This window comes from Rhipicephalus sanguineus, chromosome 9 (genome assembly GCF_013339695.2).
Source record: "Rhipicephalus sanguineus isolate Rsan-2018 chromosome 9, BIME_Rsan_1.4, whole genome shotgun sequence".
NCBI lineage: Eukaryota > Metazoa > Arthropoda > Arachnida > Ixodida > Ixodidae > Rhipicephalus > Rhipicephalus sanguineus.
The window spans coordinates 38,914,489-38,930,709 of record NC_051184.2 but is presented as its reverse complement, the minus strand read 5'-3'; the positions used below and the strand labels follow the sequence as shown (position 1 = coordinate 38,930,709).

At 45.4% G+C, this 16,221-nt stretch overlaps 3 non-coding genes across 3 annotated transcripts; 2 read left to right on the top strand and 1 right to left on the bottom strand.

Moving 5' to 3' along the window:
- Window positions 1–2,817: 2,817 nt before the first annotated feature.
- Trnak-cuu (transfer RNA lysine (anticodon CUU)) lies at window positions 2,818–2,890 on the bottom strand. The gene has a single exon. It is a non-coding gene; the product is annotated as a tRNA-Lys (tRNA).
- A 614-nt stretch (window positions 2,891–3,504) lies between these two features.
- Window positions 3,505–3,577, top strand: Trnak-cuu (transfer RNA lysine (anticodon CUU)). Its single transcript has one exon. It is a non-coding gene; the product is annotated as a tRNA-Lys (tRNA).
- A 382-nt stretch (window positions 3,578–3,959) lies between these two features.
- Window positions 3,960–4,032, top strand: Trnak-cuu (transfer RNA lysine (anticodon CUU)). Its single transcript has one exon. It is a non-coding gene; the product is annotated as a tRNA-Lys (tRNA).
- The last annotated feature ends 12,189 nt before the right edge of the window (window positions 4,033–16,221 follow it).

The following is a 16,221-nucleotide window of genomic DNA, read 5'->3' as shown; positions in this document are numbered from 1 at the left end:
AGAAGTTCACAGGTTGCAAAGCAAAGATTTTTGGCAGAGTTTATATACACTTCTTTGTTTTTGTTCTGCCTTAACAGGACTTGCAGGTGAACTTATGGAGTTGTTTTATAACAAACATACTTTGCTTTCTACTGATGGCTGCTACCGGAACGTATGACGCCATCAAGCAGTCGGCCTCCAGTGAGTTACTTCTTATTATTCTGAACAGCTAAGTTCTGTTGGAGGGCACACACGCGTTGTCCACGAGGGCGAGGTTGCCCTGCTGTACAGCACTCGTGTCAGCAAATGGGATATAGTATTGTCACATGTGTACATGAATCTTGTAGAGCTTGTCTTTTACAGTAATCAAGGCAATACATGTGATGCATTTGCATGGCCACATTTAGTAGCATAACACACACGCATGTACGTGTACGACGAAAGGTAGTCACTGTGAACGCACAATACGAGTACCCGACCTAATTCGATTGCAGATAATATTCAGCTGGAAAGATGAGCGTTTCCGTGAGCATAGTCTTTGCAGCGTAACGTCCGATGCCCACTGCTTGTTCAAATAAAGGCAGTGAAATCGCTTGTTTTTTGGTAAACGTGTATGCAAGTCACAGAGATGGGATGGTGATGGTGACTCTTGAAGGGACACTGAAGCGGTGTGCGGTCCTTAAAATTAGTAGAAATGCAGAATCAGTGAATCAAAAACATTTCCCAGCACACTTCTGAGGCACCAGAGTGAAATATTAAGGTTATTCAACGATCACTCAAAATAAAGTGCAAATATATTATTGTGCTCAATGCTTGCTAGGCAATGGCGGCAGAGTCAGATATGCCGCACAGACGATGTCAGGATCTTTTATTCGCCTGATGCGCAACCGATGGCGGCGCTGCGAAGGGTGCTTCGGTGACGCAAAAGCAGGGATTCGGCTTTTGTCATCTGCTAGGCTCTGGCTAGAACAGCAGCATTTTTGTCACAGTTCGCTCGCGTCACACGGCGTTCCTTGACTACTAGCTGTATTTTGTTCTACCGACTTTAGATGACTGCTAGCATTACAGAAGGTTAAGAAACGTTAACATTTAACGTATCTTGTATATACCGACAGCCATCGTGGTGAGGATCATGCCCCCGAGTTCGTGGCGTCACTCACTGGGCTGGATGGCGTTTAAAATAGCTTACGTGAAAGTGCGAACGTCCCGCCAAACGAATTAAATACAATCTTTGCTGCTTTGGAAGCAAAGCGCGATTAAAGGGCCCTTCACCAGGTGACCTAACGAATTTTAGTTACATTGCAAGTTGTTGCGAGCCCAATTAAGAGCATTATGCCACAAGAATATTTCTAATCGGTCGGTTAGAAGCTGAGAAAAACAATAATTTGTAGCGGCGCGAAACCATGATGCGAGGAGGCGAGCTGCAAACCCTTGCCGCTCGCCCCGCGTACCCTTCGCAAGCCAAATCCCTTCCCTGCCCTCTTCGGCACGCGAGCAAGAGGATCACATAACGCATACGCATGAACACGTCATGCGCACAAAATGTCACGAGCGCATGACGTGCCCGAACCAGCCCGAGCCCCCGAGACGCGAGCGGTGTTGTGGCGGCGTTCTTCGAGCTTCATCTCTGCAAGCTATGCCGAATGCACCCTCGCCGATCACTTGGCTTTTCAACCTATTACTGAGCACGAAAGCTGCAACATTTGTACGGACGCGAGACTAGCGGTGTGCCGCATGAACATCTAGTTAGACGCGGGAGGATAAATGAGCCTAATGAGCGCTGGAACGCGGTAGAAAATTAGTTTCGTTGTAAAGGGTGTCGTCTGCACGATGCGCAAAGCGCGAGAACACGAACGCGTACGAAACGGACGCAGATTAGTCTCGAATCTCGCTGCGATTCGCAGTAAAAATTAAAACAGAAAACGCACACATTCCGTTTGTGTGTTTTATTATTGCTCTCAAGCTTTAGTTATCCATTCAAGCAACAAATTACACCAACTACAAGTCGTGTCAAATAATTATCGCAGCGTCACGTGCTACTGTTAGTGACGTCAGAGCACAGTCTGCTACGAAGAGGAGCGACGTCACAGCACTACCATCTACGTAGGGCCATTCTCTCATGTACGTCGTCCCCTCATTCTCTGGGCGCGCGGCCGCGAGAAGGGCAAGCGGCGTTCAGCTTGAAATTTGACCCATTTACGTGGCGCGTAGCGTTGTAAATTTTGGCAGACGTAATCGTGAACGCCCAGTGCATGCATTGCGCTCGTCAGCTCAAAATTGTCAAACCTGGTGAGGGGCCCTTTAATAAAAGTTAGCGTTATGTAAAGATTCATTTTAAAAAGATGGGGCGTGCAAACACGGACACAAGAAAGAAGTCAGGACACCACTTCTTTCTTGTGCCCGTGTTTGCACGCCCTGTGTTTTTAGAATGAACACTTAACTAGCTCAGCTCTCTGTTATTTGAAGTGTAAACAGACTTGTGTTAAATGAAAATTCACACTCCACTCTCAATTGTAGTCATGTAGACCTGTGTACACAAAACGTTTGGTGACAAGATATAATTGATAACTTCACCGACCAGCGGGTTATTGCGGACAAATAGCGTAGATTGGGCGAGTTGGATGCACATTAAAACTTGTCACAAGTACTATCGGCTCTATTGAAATGCCAGCAGTGGTGCGCGTGGTACAGTTCGCACCGTCATGATTAGAGATACGCTCATGCGGTTTATTAAGGAGAACTAACAGACAATAATGCTAAGGAAAGTATAGGGGATGTTTTTTTTAGTAATAAATGTAAGGTAATTGTGAAGAAAGAAAAGTGGACGAAAAGATAGCTTGCCGCGGGCAGGGACCGAACCTGCGACCTTCGAATAAAGCGTCCGATGCTCTACCAACTGAGCTACCGCGGCGGCCATCCCCCCGTCCACTTTATAGGGTATATGTGCGCATTTAAACGTGGGAGCGTCAGTCAGCGCCGCCAGTAGCCATGACGGCGAGTGTGGAACACTCTTTTTCTGTCTTGTTGGCGTCACGTAGCACGTGAACTTATTACGAGCTGGCAGCTGACCAATTATCCCTCCCATACTACCTGAAGGCATCAAGTCTGCCAGAACGAGACCCTCGCTATGAATGAAGGAAACTAAAACTAAAATAAAACTAATACTAAAAAATAAAACTAATAAAACTAATTCTAAAAAAAAAACATCCCCTATACTTTCCTTAGCATTATTGTCTGTTAGTTCTCCTTAATATTGTGTATAACAATGAAAACGAGCCCTTGAAATTAACACTTCTTTCCTTCATTCATAGCGAGGGTCTCGTTCTGGCAGACTTGATGCCTTCAGGTAGTATGGGAGGGATAATTGGTCAGCTGCCAGCTCGTAATAAGTTCACGTGCTACGTGACGCCAACAAGACAGAAAAAGAGTGTTCCACACTCGCCGTCATGGCTACTGGCGGCGCTGACTGACGCTCCCACGTTTAAATGCGCACATATACCCTATAAAGTGGACGGGGGGATGGCCGCCGCGGTAGCTCAGTTGGTAGAGCATCGGACGCTTTATTCGAAGGTCGCAGGTTCGGTCCCTGCCCGCGGCAAGCTATCTTTTCGTCCACTTTTCTTTCTTCACAATTACCTTACATTTATTACTAAAAAAAACATCCCCTATACTTTCCTTAGCATTATTGTCTGTTAGTTCTCCTTAATATTGTGTATAACAATGAAAACGAGCCCTTGAAATTAACACTTCTTTCCTTCATTCATAGCGAGGGTCTCGTTCTGGCAGACTTGATGCCTTCAGGTAGTATGGGAGGGATAATTGGTCAGCTGCCAGCTCGTAATAAGTTCACGTGCTACGTGACGCCAACAAGACAGAAAAAGAGTGTTCCACACTCGCCGTCATGGCTACTGGCGGCGCTGACTGACGCTCCCACGTTTAAATGCGCACATATACCCTATAAAGTGGACGGGGGGATGGCCGCCGCGGTAGCTCAGTTGGTAGAGCATCGGACGCTTTATTCGAAGGTCGCAGGTTCGGTCCCTGCCCGCGGCAAGCTATCTTTTCGTCCACTTTTCTTTCTTCACAATTACCTTACATTTATTACTAAAAAAAACATCCCCTATACTTTCCTTAGCATTATTGTCTGTTAGTTCTCCTTAATATTGTGTATAACAATGAAAACGAGCCCTTGAAATTAACACTTCTTTCCTTCGCTCATGCGGTTTGCCGCTTATGAGCCACAATCATGCTTTCACTCACGCAGTGCTGCCTAATTGGGTGTGGGGGCCTGTCAGTGGTGATGACAGGACGACAAGCATATACAGTTCCTAATACTTGGGCAACGTGCTCTGCTGTTCGTGTTTCATTTGACACCGATAGTGCAGCTTGGTAAGCAGTATGAAAAATCGGCAAATGTGTCCAGGAAGATGAGAAAGAGAGCTCTTTCCCGCAATTCTTTCGGCCCCTTTGGCTGACCTATTGCTATTCTTTACTGCGCTGTAACCAGATCGAATATTTTAAGGTGAAAGCCTTACATTCCTCATCAAACCTGAAAATTGACCGTCGGCGTTTCGCGTCGGCAGCGTCAGCACGAGTGATGCAAAATATCATCACATGATGACGTCATCACATGACATCGTCGCTTTGCATTGCCTCAGTGATCGGTGGGCCAATCACGAAGGCAATGCAAAACCAGGTAAAGTGTAGAACGCTTGCAATGCGTCCGATCCTCTAGGCAGTGCGAAACCACGTTACGTCCAGACAGCATTCAGAGGGAGGTGGGGAAGGAACAATATATCGACTGAAGAAAAAGAAGATAGATTTCGCCTTCGAGTTATATTAGGCAAATGCATAAGGGAGCATGTGAGTCTTTTTTAGTACAGCGATCGCACTACGCCCTATCGTGAGTCGACCGTTGAGAGTGATTTACACTATTTTATTGCGAATACATCTTATTTACGACTTTCCGATGTCAAAGCATTGTATTTATCTACGTTAGTATGGTTACAGTAATTCTTTTCAGTATACTTTGAGACGACTATGGACGAGTCAGAAAATGTCGATTTATTAACGAAGGGATTAAAACATGTTGCATCAAATGAAAACAACTCCACACAACCTACCAATACTTCGTATCACTGTCGTGCATCCACTTTTGACTCGGGCTCTCAACCATTTTATTTCTTGTTTCAATTTCAAGTACTTAAAACGGGCTCACACAGCAGCTGCTGAAAACCAGTATTTAATGAAAGTTTTTTGCCTGTAACGACCATATAATATACTTGAATGACATCGCACGTTGTTTCTCATGCACTTAAAACTCCGAACAAAGGAATTGAACCAAAGGAGCAGGCTTGGCAACCAAACACGTGCAGCACGTGGTATACGTATATTGCGCTTTAATGCAGACACTGTAGCCGAAGCCCAGACGCTGAAATCAGTGATCGAAAATGGGCCAGAAAGTCATTTTGAGTGTGCCACGGCCATAAAACAGTCGCGAAAAGAAATCGTCGCCATACATGCAGATGTACACATTGATGGCTAGCAGATGACACCAGGAGCAATCAACACTGAACGTGCTCCTGACGGCAACTCCGCTCGATTTCGCTGGGCATATTGCTTCAACATTAAGTACAAATTGCTTTATGAACTTGCCCACTACTGTTTCAATAACTCGAGCTGGACAGACTGGCCATCAGCGTTAAGCAGCCTTCACGCAGCGAGCGCGCACACGCGTAGAGCGGTACCTGAGTCCCCTCTCTGACGTCACATGCGAGAGGGCGCCACTCAAAGATCTCGAGGCGAATACCTCATGTTGCAGTGCCGGTAACATAGCAATCACATGGAGTTCGAGAAGTGTAGTTGCTCTTGCTACCCACTCCTGCACGTTTTGTGGACCATAATTTAATGCCATGGTCAGCACGGACTCTGCCGGAATGAAGCGCAAGCCAAGAGCCAGAGCTTCATTCTCTCTCGCTAAAAATGTCTTCACACTTCTACAGCAGAGTTGCGTTTCTACCTTGCCGATTCACTCTTTAGTGAGAGTGGTGGGCAGGTGGTGTATTGGCCAATTTTGCAAGTGCTGGCTGTATGAAGGGGATGGCGTGGGTGAGCTGCTGCAGAACGAGTGGTTTCCGTGAGGCATGTCTTTGTAGGCTGCTGTGTCCCACATGGTGCTTTATGGTAGTATGCATCAGATGCAATGCTGCAGTGGGTCTGAGGAGAAGAGGGAAGCGTAAGAGGTGGTGAAAAATTATCCAGCCACTGAGCAGCACGGGCAGATGCACAGTGAGGATATACACTGTCGGGTAGTTTCTCTTTCCCCGTGTACATTACGCAGGGCTTCAGGGGAGGGAAGGCCAGTTTTAAAAGTGATGTATCGCTGAAAATGATAGCTTGAGTGTGCAAAACTCAAATGGTGAGATGAACAAAGCTGGCTGATAGCATATATGATTCAGTTTGGGGTGGCTGACATACATAATTATAGTAGAACAGGGGCGTAGCCAAGTGGGGGGGGGGGGGATCTTGGGGGGTTCAACCCCCCCCTCTCGAAATTTTTCAGTTTTGCTTGTGCATATGCACACGCACACATACGAACGCATGCACGAACATTAAGTATGGTTGAACCCCCCCCCCCCCGAAAAAAATTTCTGGCTACGCCCCTGTAGTAGAAAGTTCGTAATCTAACTTGCGCTTGACATCCACCAGACGTGCATTCTCGACATGGCACGTAGTAGCAAGCCCATTGACCATCGTGTGTCTAATTATTTCTGCACTTTCGTGTCTATATTTCCTTGCGCACACAACTATCTCATAGGGTTGTAGTTCTCATTGGGAGCCATTTGCATAACACGTACTTTTCTCGCGCAGATAAACTGTCGAGTTTGCACTGGTCAAGTTTTTTTTTGTTTTATAGTTGTCTTACTTAACACGTACTGGTGGGCTAGTTGGTTCACGATAGCGTATGGCAGCGCACATCAAAATCAAGAATGAAATGGTCACATAATGACAGACGAAGACGTAAGCGCTAATGTCAATGCTTACGCATTTGTCTATCTTCATGTGTTTGTTTCGTCCTTGGCTTTGATACATGCTGCCATAAGCTATAGTCACGTCATCTGACCCGTGTTTTGCATTAAGATTGTTGCTATGTGTTCCAAATATGAGTGGTCAAACCTATGAGCGTGCACTTTGCCAATTCACGGCTCAACACCACACCTCTGTTTGGGTTAGGCAAAGCCTGGATTGAACTTGTACCCTCTTGATAGTATAAAAGATTTAGTTGTACTCGGACAAAGCTTAGAATAAACAGCTGTATGAGAAATGTCTATGGCACAGCTTATAGGAGACTTACTTTCTGAGACGTTTCTGAGAAAGATATTCGAGAAAGCATTAGCCGACTATGTGACGTCGACAGACTTACTGGTCCCATGTATGTCTGGCGCAGCTAAAACATAGTGGAGTTTTTGGTGTATGCAAGCTGCAAATAAATAGAAGACGAAAAGATGAGCTGTGTGGTACGTATCCATCATTGAAATTTCAAGTACGAACTGGGACAAGGGATGGAACAACACCAGCGCTTACAAATAAATACCTAAAGATGTGTGTCTGTTATCCTGGCTCCTTTTTTGTTGACACTAGTGGTGCTCACGATCTTATTCCTGGCCAAATACGGTTGTGTGCTTCTTATCATAGTGTGTCATTTTGCATTGTAGTTTCATCAAAACTTTGCTTACACCAATGCCCACAGTGACTGGGACCTACTGTGCTTCTTTCACTCACCCATTTTTATCCTCCTTTGCAGCGTGAAGCAAACATTCAGACCTTCTCAAGTTACACTGGAAAAGCAGGACACCACATATTCTTCACAATCATCTTCGTCTGCCAGGCCGCGTACAAGAACTACGTGCTGTGGGAACTTTCTGCGCAGGCGCTTGGGAGAATGAATCAAGTCCCATTTCCTAGTCGACCAAGTTTCCGAAGATTCATCGACACTTGGACAGAAGTTTTCCGAACAGAGGACATATATTTAGTAGCAGTTCCATTGCTGACATCCGAGGTCTCAGAATGTGGACATGTCTGTGTCGTTGTATTATATGCCATTACATCATGCATGACTAAGATAAAGTTGCTGTGTGAAGCTTATGCCGCACAAGGACAGTTAAATGTGAGTATTGTCTAGGCGCTCTGATTTGTAGAATGAGCTAGAGTGCCACTTTCCTGCTTAAGAAAGTGTTCATGCATCACGCATTGGTAAATTTTCGACATAGGGCATCATGGCAAACATAGCTTGATTTTGCAAAGCTTGTCATTTTTATTAAAACATCACCATTAATATGAAATCAAAGATACTAACTGCCCATTTCAAGAATGACTGATATGACGTAAAAACCAGCCTGTATGCTGCCACACAAGTATAGATAGATGACATTGGTAATGTAATGTGCTGATTGGGAGGAGCATGCGCAACACAGTGTTCTAACGAGATGTGTGCACTTACATGTTAAACTGTGATAATGTATCTAAGTGTGTTTCGACAATTGCCATGCGCGTCTGTATAATCTGTGGGTGCTGTTCCAGTTGTTAACTGTACGTTGATTCAGGTTTTGTTATGAGATAGCTTCCAGTACGGTCGAGATAAAATGAGTGGATGAGCAAGAGAGCTATGTGGCTGCACTTAAATGAAAGATTTATTTCTTTCTCAAAACAGTGATGTCTCATTTGTTCAGATCTGTTTACGTAGCATTAGAAAAGCGTGACATACCCGCAACTCAATTCAAGGCACTTTAGTTGTGAGAAGTTCACAGGTTGCAAAGCAAAGATTTTTGGCAGAGTTCATATATGCTTCTTTGTTTTTGTTCTGCCTTAACAGGACTTACAGATGAACTTATGGAATTGTTTTATAACAAACGTACTCTGCTTTATACTCATGGCTGCTACCGGAATGTATGACGGCATCAAGCAGTCGGCCTCCAGTGAGTTACTTCTTATTATTCTGAACAGCTAAGTTCTGTTGGAGGGCACACACGCGTTGTCCATGACGGCGGGGTTGCCCTGCTGTACAGCACTCGTGTCAACAAATGGGATATAGTATTGTCACACGTGGACATAAATCTTGTAGAGCTTGTGAACGTCTTTTACAGTAATCAAGGCAATACATGTGATGCATTTGCATGGCCACATTTAGTAGCATAACACAGACGCATGTACGTGTACGACGAAAGGTAGTCACTGTGAACGCACAATATGAGTACCGACCTAATTCGATTGCAGATAATATTCAGCTGGGAAGATGAGCGTTTCCGTGAGCATAGTCTTTGCAGCGTAACGTCCAATGCCCACTGCTTGTTCAAATAAACGCAGTGAAATCGCTTGTTTTTTGGTAAACGTGTATGCAAGTCACAGAGATGGGATGGTGACGGTGACTCTTGAAGGGAGACTGAAGCGGTGTGTGATCCTTAAAATTAGTAGAAATGCAGAATCAGTGAATCAAAAATATTTCCCAGCACACTTCATAGGCACCAGAGTGAAATATTAAGGTTATTCAACAATCACTCAAAATAAAGTGCAAATATATATTAGTATTGTGCTGAATGCTTGCTAGGTAGTGGCGGCAAAGTCAGATATGCCGCACAGACGATGCCAGGATCTTTTATTCGCCTGCTGCGCGACCGATGGCGGCGCTGCGACCGGCGCTCCAGTGAAGCAAAAGCGAGGATTCGGCTTTTGTCATCTGCTAGGCTCTGGCTAGAACAGCAACATTTTCGTCATAGTTCGCTCGCGTCACGCGGCGTTCCTCGACTACTAGCTGTATTTTCTTCTACTGACTTTAGATGACTGTTAGCATTACAGAAGGTTCAGAAACGTTAACATTTAACGTATCTTGTATATACCGACAGCCACCACGGTCAGGATCATGCCCCCGAGCTCGTAGCGTCACTCACTGGGCTGGATGGCGTTTGAAATAGCTTACGTGAAAGTGCGAATGTCCCGCCAAGCAAATTAAAGAGAATCTATGCTGCTTTGGAAGCAAAGCGCGATCAATAAAAGTTAGCGTTATGTAAAGGTTCATTTTATAAAGATGGGGCGTGCAAACACGGACACAAGAAAGAAGTCAGGACACCACTTCTTTCTAGTGCCCGTGTTTGCACGCCCTGTGTTTTTAGAATAAATACTTAACAACTAGCTCAGCTTTCTGTTATTCGAAGTGTAAACAGACTTGTGTTAAATGAAAATTCACACTCCACTCCCAATTGTAGTCATATAGACCTGTGTACACAAAACGTTTGGTGACAAAATGTAATTGATAACTTCACCAACCAGCGGGTTATTGCGGACAAATAGCGTAGATTGGGCGACTTGGATGCACATTAAAACTTGTCACAAGTACTATCGGCTCTTTTGAAATGCCAGCAGTGGTGCGCGTGGTACAGTTCGCACTGTCATGATTAGAGATACGCTCATGCGGTTTGCCGCTCGTGAGCCACATTCATGCTTTCAATCACTCGGTGCTGCCTAATCGAGTGTGTGGGCCTGTCAATGGTGATGACAGGACGGCAAGCACTATATACAGTTCATAATGCTTGGGCAACGTGCTCTGCTGTTTGTGTTTCATTTGACACCGATAGTACAGCTTGGTAAGCAGTATGAAAAATCGGCAAATGTGTCCAGGAAGAGGATAAAGAGAGCACTTTCCCGCATTTCTTTCGGCCCCTTTGGCTGACTCAGGACCTCCTCCATGTCGTGGGCTGACTATTGCTATTCTTTACTGCGCTGTAACCAGATTGAATATTTCAAGGTGAAAGCCTTACATTCCTCATCAAACCTGAAAATTGACCATCGGCGTTCCGCGTCGGCAGCGTCAGCACGAGTGATGCAAAATATCATCACATGATGACGTCATCAGGACATCGTAGCTTTGCATTGCCTCAGTGATTGATGGGCCAATCACGGAGGCAATGCAAAACGAGGTAATGTGTAGAAAGCTTGCAATGCGTCCGATCCTCTAGGCAGTGCGAAACCACGTTACGTCCAGACAGCATTCGGAGGGAGGTGGGGAAAGAACAATACAACTGAAGAAAAAGATGGATTTCACCTTCGAGTTATATTAGGCAAATGCATAAGGGAGCATGTGAGTCTTTTTTTAGTACAGCGATCACACCACGCCCTATCGTGAGTCGACCGTTGAGAGTGATCTACACTATGTTATTGCGAATACATCTTATTTACGACTTTCCGATGTCAAAGCATTGTATTTATCTACATTAGTATGGTTACAGTAATTCTTTTCAGATATACTTTCAGACGACTATGGATGAGTCAGAAAACGTCGATTTATTAACGAAGGGATTAAAACATGTTGCATCAAATGAAAACAACTCCACACAACCTACCAATATTTCATATCACCGTCGTGCATCCCCTTTTGACTCAGGCTCTCAATCATTTTATTTCTTGTTTAAATTTCAAGTACTTACGACACGCTTACACAGCAGCTGCTGAAAACTTGTATTTAATGAAAGGTTGTTGCCTGTAACGACCATTTAATTTATTCGAATGACATCACACGTCGTTTCTCATGCGCTTAAAACTCCGAACAAAGAAATTGAACCAAAGGAGCAGGCTTGGCAACCAAACACGTGCAGCACGTGGTATACGTATATTGCGCTTTAATGCAGACACTGTAGCCGAAGCCCAGACGCTGAAATCAGTGATCGAAAATGGGCCGGAAAGTCATTTTGAGTGCGCCACGGCCATAAAACAGTCGCGAAAAGAAATCGTCGCCATACATGCAGATGTACACATTGATGGCTAGCAGATGACGCCAGGAGCAATCAACACTGAACGTGCTCCTGATGGCAACTCCGCTCGATTTCGCTGGGTATATTGCTTGAACATTAAGTACAAATTGCTTTATGAACTTGCCCACTACTGTTTCAATAACTCGTGCAGGACGGACTGGCCATCAGCATTGAACAGCCTTCATGCAGCGATCACGCGCGAAGAGCGGTACCCGAGGGGTACCGCGTGTGACATCTGATGTCACACGCGAGAGGGTGCCACTCAAAGATCTCGAGGCGAATACCTCATGTTGCAGTGCCGGTAACATAGCAATCACATGGAGTTCGAGAAGTGTAGTTGCTCTTGCTACCCACTCCTGCATGTTTTGTGGACCATAATTTAATGCCATGGTCAGCACGGACTCTGCCGGAATGAAGCGCAAGCCAAGAGCCAGAGCTTCATTCTCTCTCGCTAAAAATGTCTTCACACTTCTACAGCAGAGTTGCGTTTCTACCTTGCCGATTCACTCTTTAGTGAGAGTGGTGGGCAGGTGGTGTATTGGCCAATTTTGCAAGTGCTGGCTGTATGAAGGGGATGGCGTGGGTGAGCTGCTGCAGAACGAGCGGTTTCCGTGAGGCATGTCTTTGTAGGCTGCTGTGTCCCACATGGTGCTTTATGGTAGTATGCATCAGATGCAAGGCTGCAGTGGGTCTGAGGAGAAGAGGGAAGCGTAAGAGGGTGTGAAAAATTATCCAGCCACTGAGCAGCACGGGCGGATGCACAGTGAGCATATACACTGTCGGGTAGTTTCTCTTTGCCCGTGTACATTACGCAGGGCTTCAGGGGAGGGAAGGCCGGTTTTAAAAGTGATGTATCGCTGGAAATGATAGCTCCAGTGTACAAAACTCAAATGGCTAGGTGAACAAAGCTGGCTGATAGCATATATGATTCAGTTTCGGGTGGCTGACATACATAATTATAGTAGAACAAGGGCGTAGCCAAGGGCGCGGGGCGTGTTGGAGGGTTCAATACCCCCCCCCCCCGAAACTTTTCAGTTTTGCTTGCGCATATACACACGCACACATACGAACGCATGCACAAACATTACGTATGGTTGAACCCCCCCCCCCCCCCCGAAAAAATATTCTGGCTAAGCCCCTGTAGTAGAAAGTTCGTAATCTAACTTGCGCTTGACATCCACCAGACGTGCATTCTCGACATGGCACGTAGTAGCAAGCCCATTGACCATCGTGTGTCTAATTATTTCTGCGACCTTCGTGTCTATATTTCCTTGCGCACACAACTATCTGATAGGGTTGTAATTCTCATTGGGAGCCGTTTGCATAACATGTACTTTTCTTACGCAGATAAACTGTCGAGTTTGCACTTGTCAAAATTTTTTTGTTTTATTTATAGTTTTCTTACTTAACACGTGCTGGTGGGCTAGTTGGTTCACGGTAGCGTATGGCAGCACACATCAAAATCAAGGATGACATGGGCACATAATGACAGACGAAGACGTAAGCGCTAATGTCAATGCTTATGCATTTGTCTATCTTCATGTGTTTTTTTGTCCTTGCTTTTGATTCTTGCTGCCATAAGCTATAGGCATGTCATCTGACCCGTGTTTTGCATTAGTATTGTTGCTATGTGTTCCAAATATGTGTGGTAAAACCTATGAGCATGCACTTTGCCAACTTACGGCTCAACGCCACACCTCTGTTTGGGTTAGACAAAGCCTGGATTAAACTTGTACCGCCTTGATAGTATAAAAGACCTAGTTGTATTCAGACAAAGCTGAGAATAAACAGCTGTATGAGAAATGTCTATGGCACAGCTCATAGGAGACTTACTTTCCAAGACGTTTCCGAGGAAGTTATTTGAGAAAGCATTAGCCGACTATGTGACGTCGACAGACTTACCGGTCCCATGTATGTCTGGCGCAGCTAATATATATAGTGGAGTTTTTGGTGTATGCAAACTACAAACAAATAGAAGGCGAAAAGATGATCTATATGGTACGTATCCATCATTGAAATTTCAAGTACGAACTGGGACAAGTGACGGAACGACACCAGTGCTTACAAATAAATACCTAAAGATGTGTGTCTGTTATCCTGGCTCCTTTTTTGTTGACACTAGTGGTGCTCACGATCTTATTCTTGGCCAAATACGGTTGCGTGCTTCTTATCATAGTGTGTCATTTTGCATTGTAGTTTCATCAAAACTTTGCTTACACCAATGCCCACAGTGACTGGGACCTGCTGTGCTTCTTTCACTCACCCATTTCTATCCTCCTTTGCAGCGAGACGCCAATTTCAGGAGCATTTCGAGCTACACGGGGAAGACCGGGCTGCACATGTTCTTCAGCATCATCTTTTGCCTGCAAGCTGTCTACAAAAACTGGATATATCGTGTGAGCGCAGACCAGGCATTTGTAAGACTTAACCAAGTTCCAGTACACAGCAGACCGACCTTCATGCGTTTTTACAGCGAAAGCTGTTATGAGATCATTTCACCGGCCGTTTTTGGCGCCGTAGTTGTCCGCCGCCGCCGCCGCTGCCGCCGCCGCCGCCGCCGCCGGTGTCAGTAACCAGTATCGCTCGAAATAAGAAAAAAAACGAAATAAGAAAAAAATCCAGGATGGAACGAGGTTCGAACCTGGGCCCTTTGCGTGGGAGCCCAGTATTCAACCTCTGAGCCATGCCGGTGCTTGAAACCGCTTTGCAAAAAGGTCCTATACAGGCTTCATGTCGGGAAGGTACCACATTAGCATATGCAATATAGCGTGGTGGAAGAGTTAAATAAGCACCAAGCGTCGCACAACGCGAATTCTGTAACGAGGCGTCACACAATGCGAATTGCGCAATGAGTAGGTTGTTCAATGCTTCGAACCCATTAGAAAGGGCTCTGCCATAATTCATCTTCATCAGGCACAGCATCAACAAAGTGCGCATAATGCCTTACATGCGTTTAGCAGGTACCAACGCTCTCCGCAGAATGACGAAAAATGGCACAGTGCCTGCTGCCCTACTTCTCAAAAACTACAATGATTTATAGCGTAGTGGGTTCCTCGCAAGTGCACTTGTACTGGTTGCCAAGGAAGCCCATAAGCGCATGATCCACTTCCTCGGGGTCTCAGTGAAATTACAATGATTTATAGCGTAGCGGGTTCCTCGCAAGTGCACTTGTATTGGTTGCCAAGGAAGCCCATAAGCGCATGATCTATTTCCTTGGGGTCTCATTAAAGTTCTTCGCCCCCCCCCCCCGTCTCTCTTCCACGTCAACGTATGTTATACAGCATGACGGGAGAGGAAAATAGCGACCGGGCGTCACCTAATGCAAATTACATAACTGGTGGGCCGTTTAAAGATTCCAAACCATTACAAAGGGCTGAGCCATAATTCTTCATCGTCATCAGTCGTCGCGTCAACAAAGTGCACATAATGCCTTACAGACGTGTAGCTGGTGCCTCGCTCTCCGCAGAATGACGAATAATGGCTTAGTACGAGGGTGGTCTGAAAAGTTCTCGGCCTGATGTAGAAAAAAGCGTCTTGGACCTTCAAAATTATTTTTATTTTTCAACATAGTCTCCTCTAGACTCTACACACTTGGTCCATTGATATTCCAGAGCTAGGATTCCGTCCTTAAAATGACTTTGTGGAAGTCCTGAAAAGTACTCATCCACAGCAGCAGTTGCTTCTTCATTTGATGAAAAACGTTGCCCACCAAGAAGGATGTTGTGTTTTGGGAACAGGTGGTAGTCCGACGGGGCCTAGTCAGGAGAATGGGTTGGGTGCTCCAAAAATTCGTACTTCAAATCATGAAATTTAGCCATTGCAAGATGTCCTTTGTGCACCGGTGCATCGTCCTGATGAAAGATGATTTTCTTCTTCTGCAAACTTGGTCTTTCCTCGCGAATTGTCTTATTCAGTTGAGTCAAACGGTCAGAATAATACTCCCCAGTTATGGTTTTAGCCTTTTCAAGATAATCCACAAGCAGAATGCGTTTAGCGTCACATAAAACAGAGGCCATCACCTTTCCTGCGGAGGGAACTGACTTGGCTTTCTTTGGTGCGGAGGACCCGGCTTCAGTCCACTGCTTTGATTGTTGTTTCGATTCCGGTGTGTAATGGTGAATCCAAATTTCATCCATTGTTATAAATCTGCGCAAAAAGTCGGCTGGATTTTTGTTATACAGCTCCAAAGCACGCTGTGACATCGTCATGCGGTTGCGTTTTTGCTCAGGAGTAAGAATGCGCGGCACCCATCTTGCACAGAGCTTGTTCATGTGTAGTTCTTTATGCAAAATGTGACATACACGTTCCACTGAGATGCCAACAGCCTCGGCAATTTCACGCAACTTCACTCTCATGTCTTCCAAAACCATTTCGTGCACACGGTCAATCAGTTCAGGAGTTGTTGCACTTTTTGGCCGCCCTTCGCGCGGGTCATCTTCAA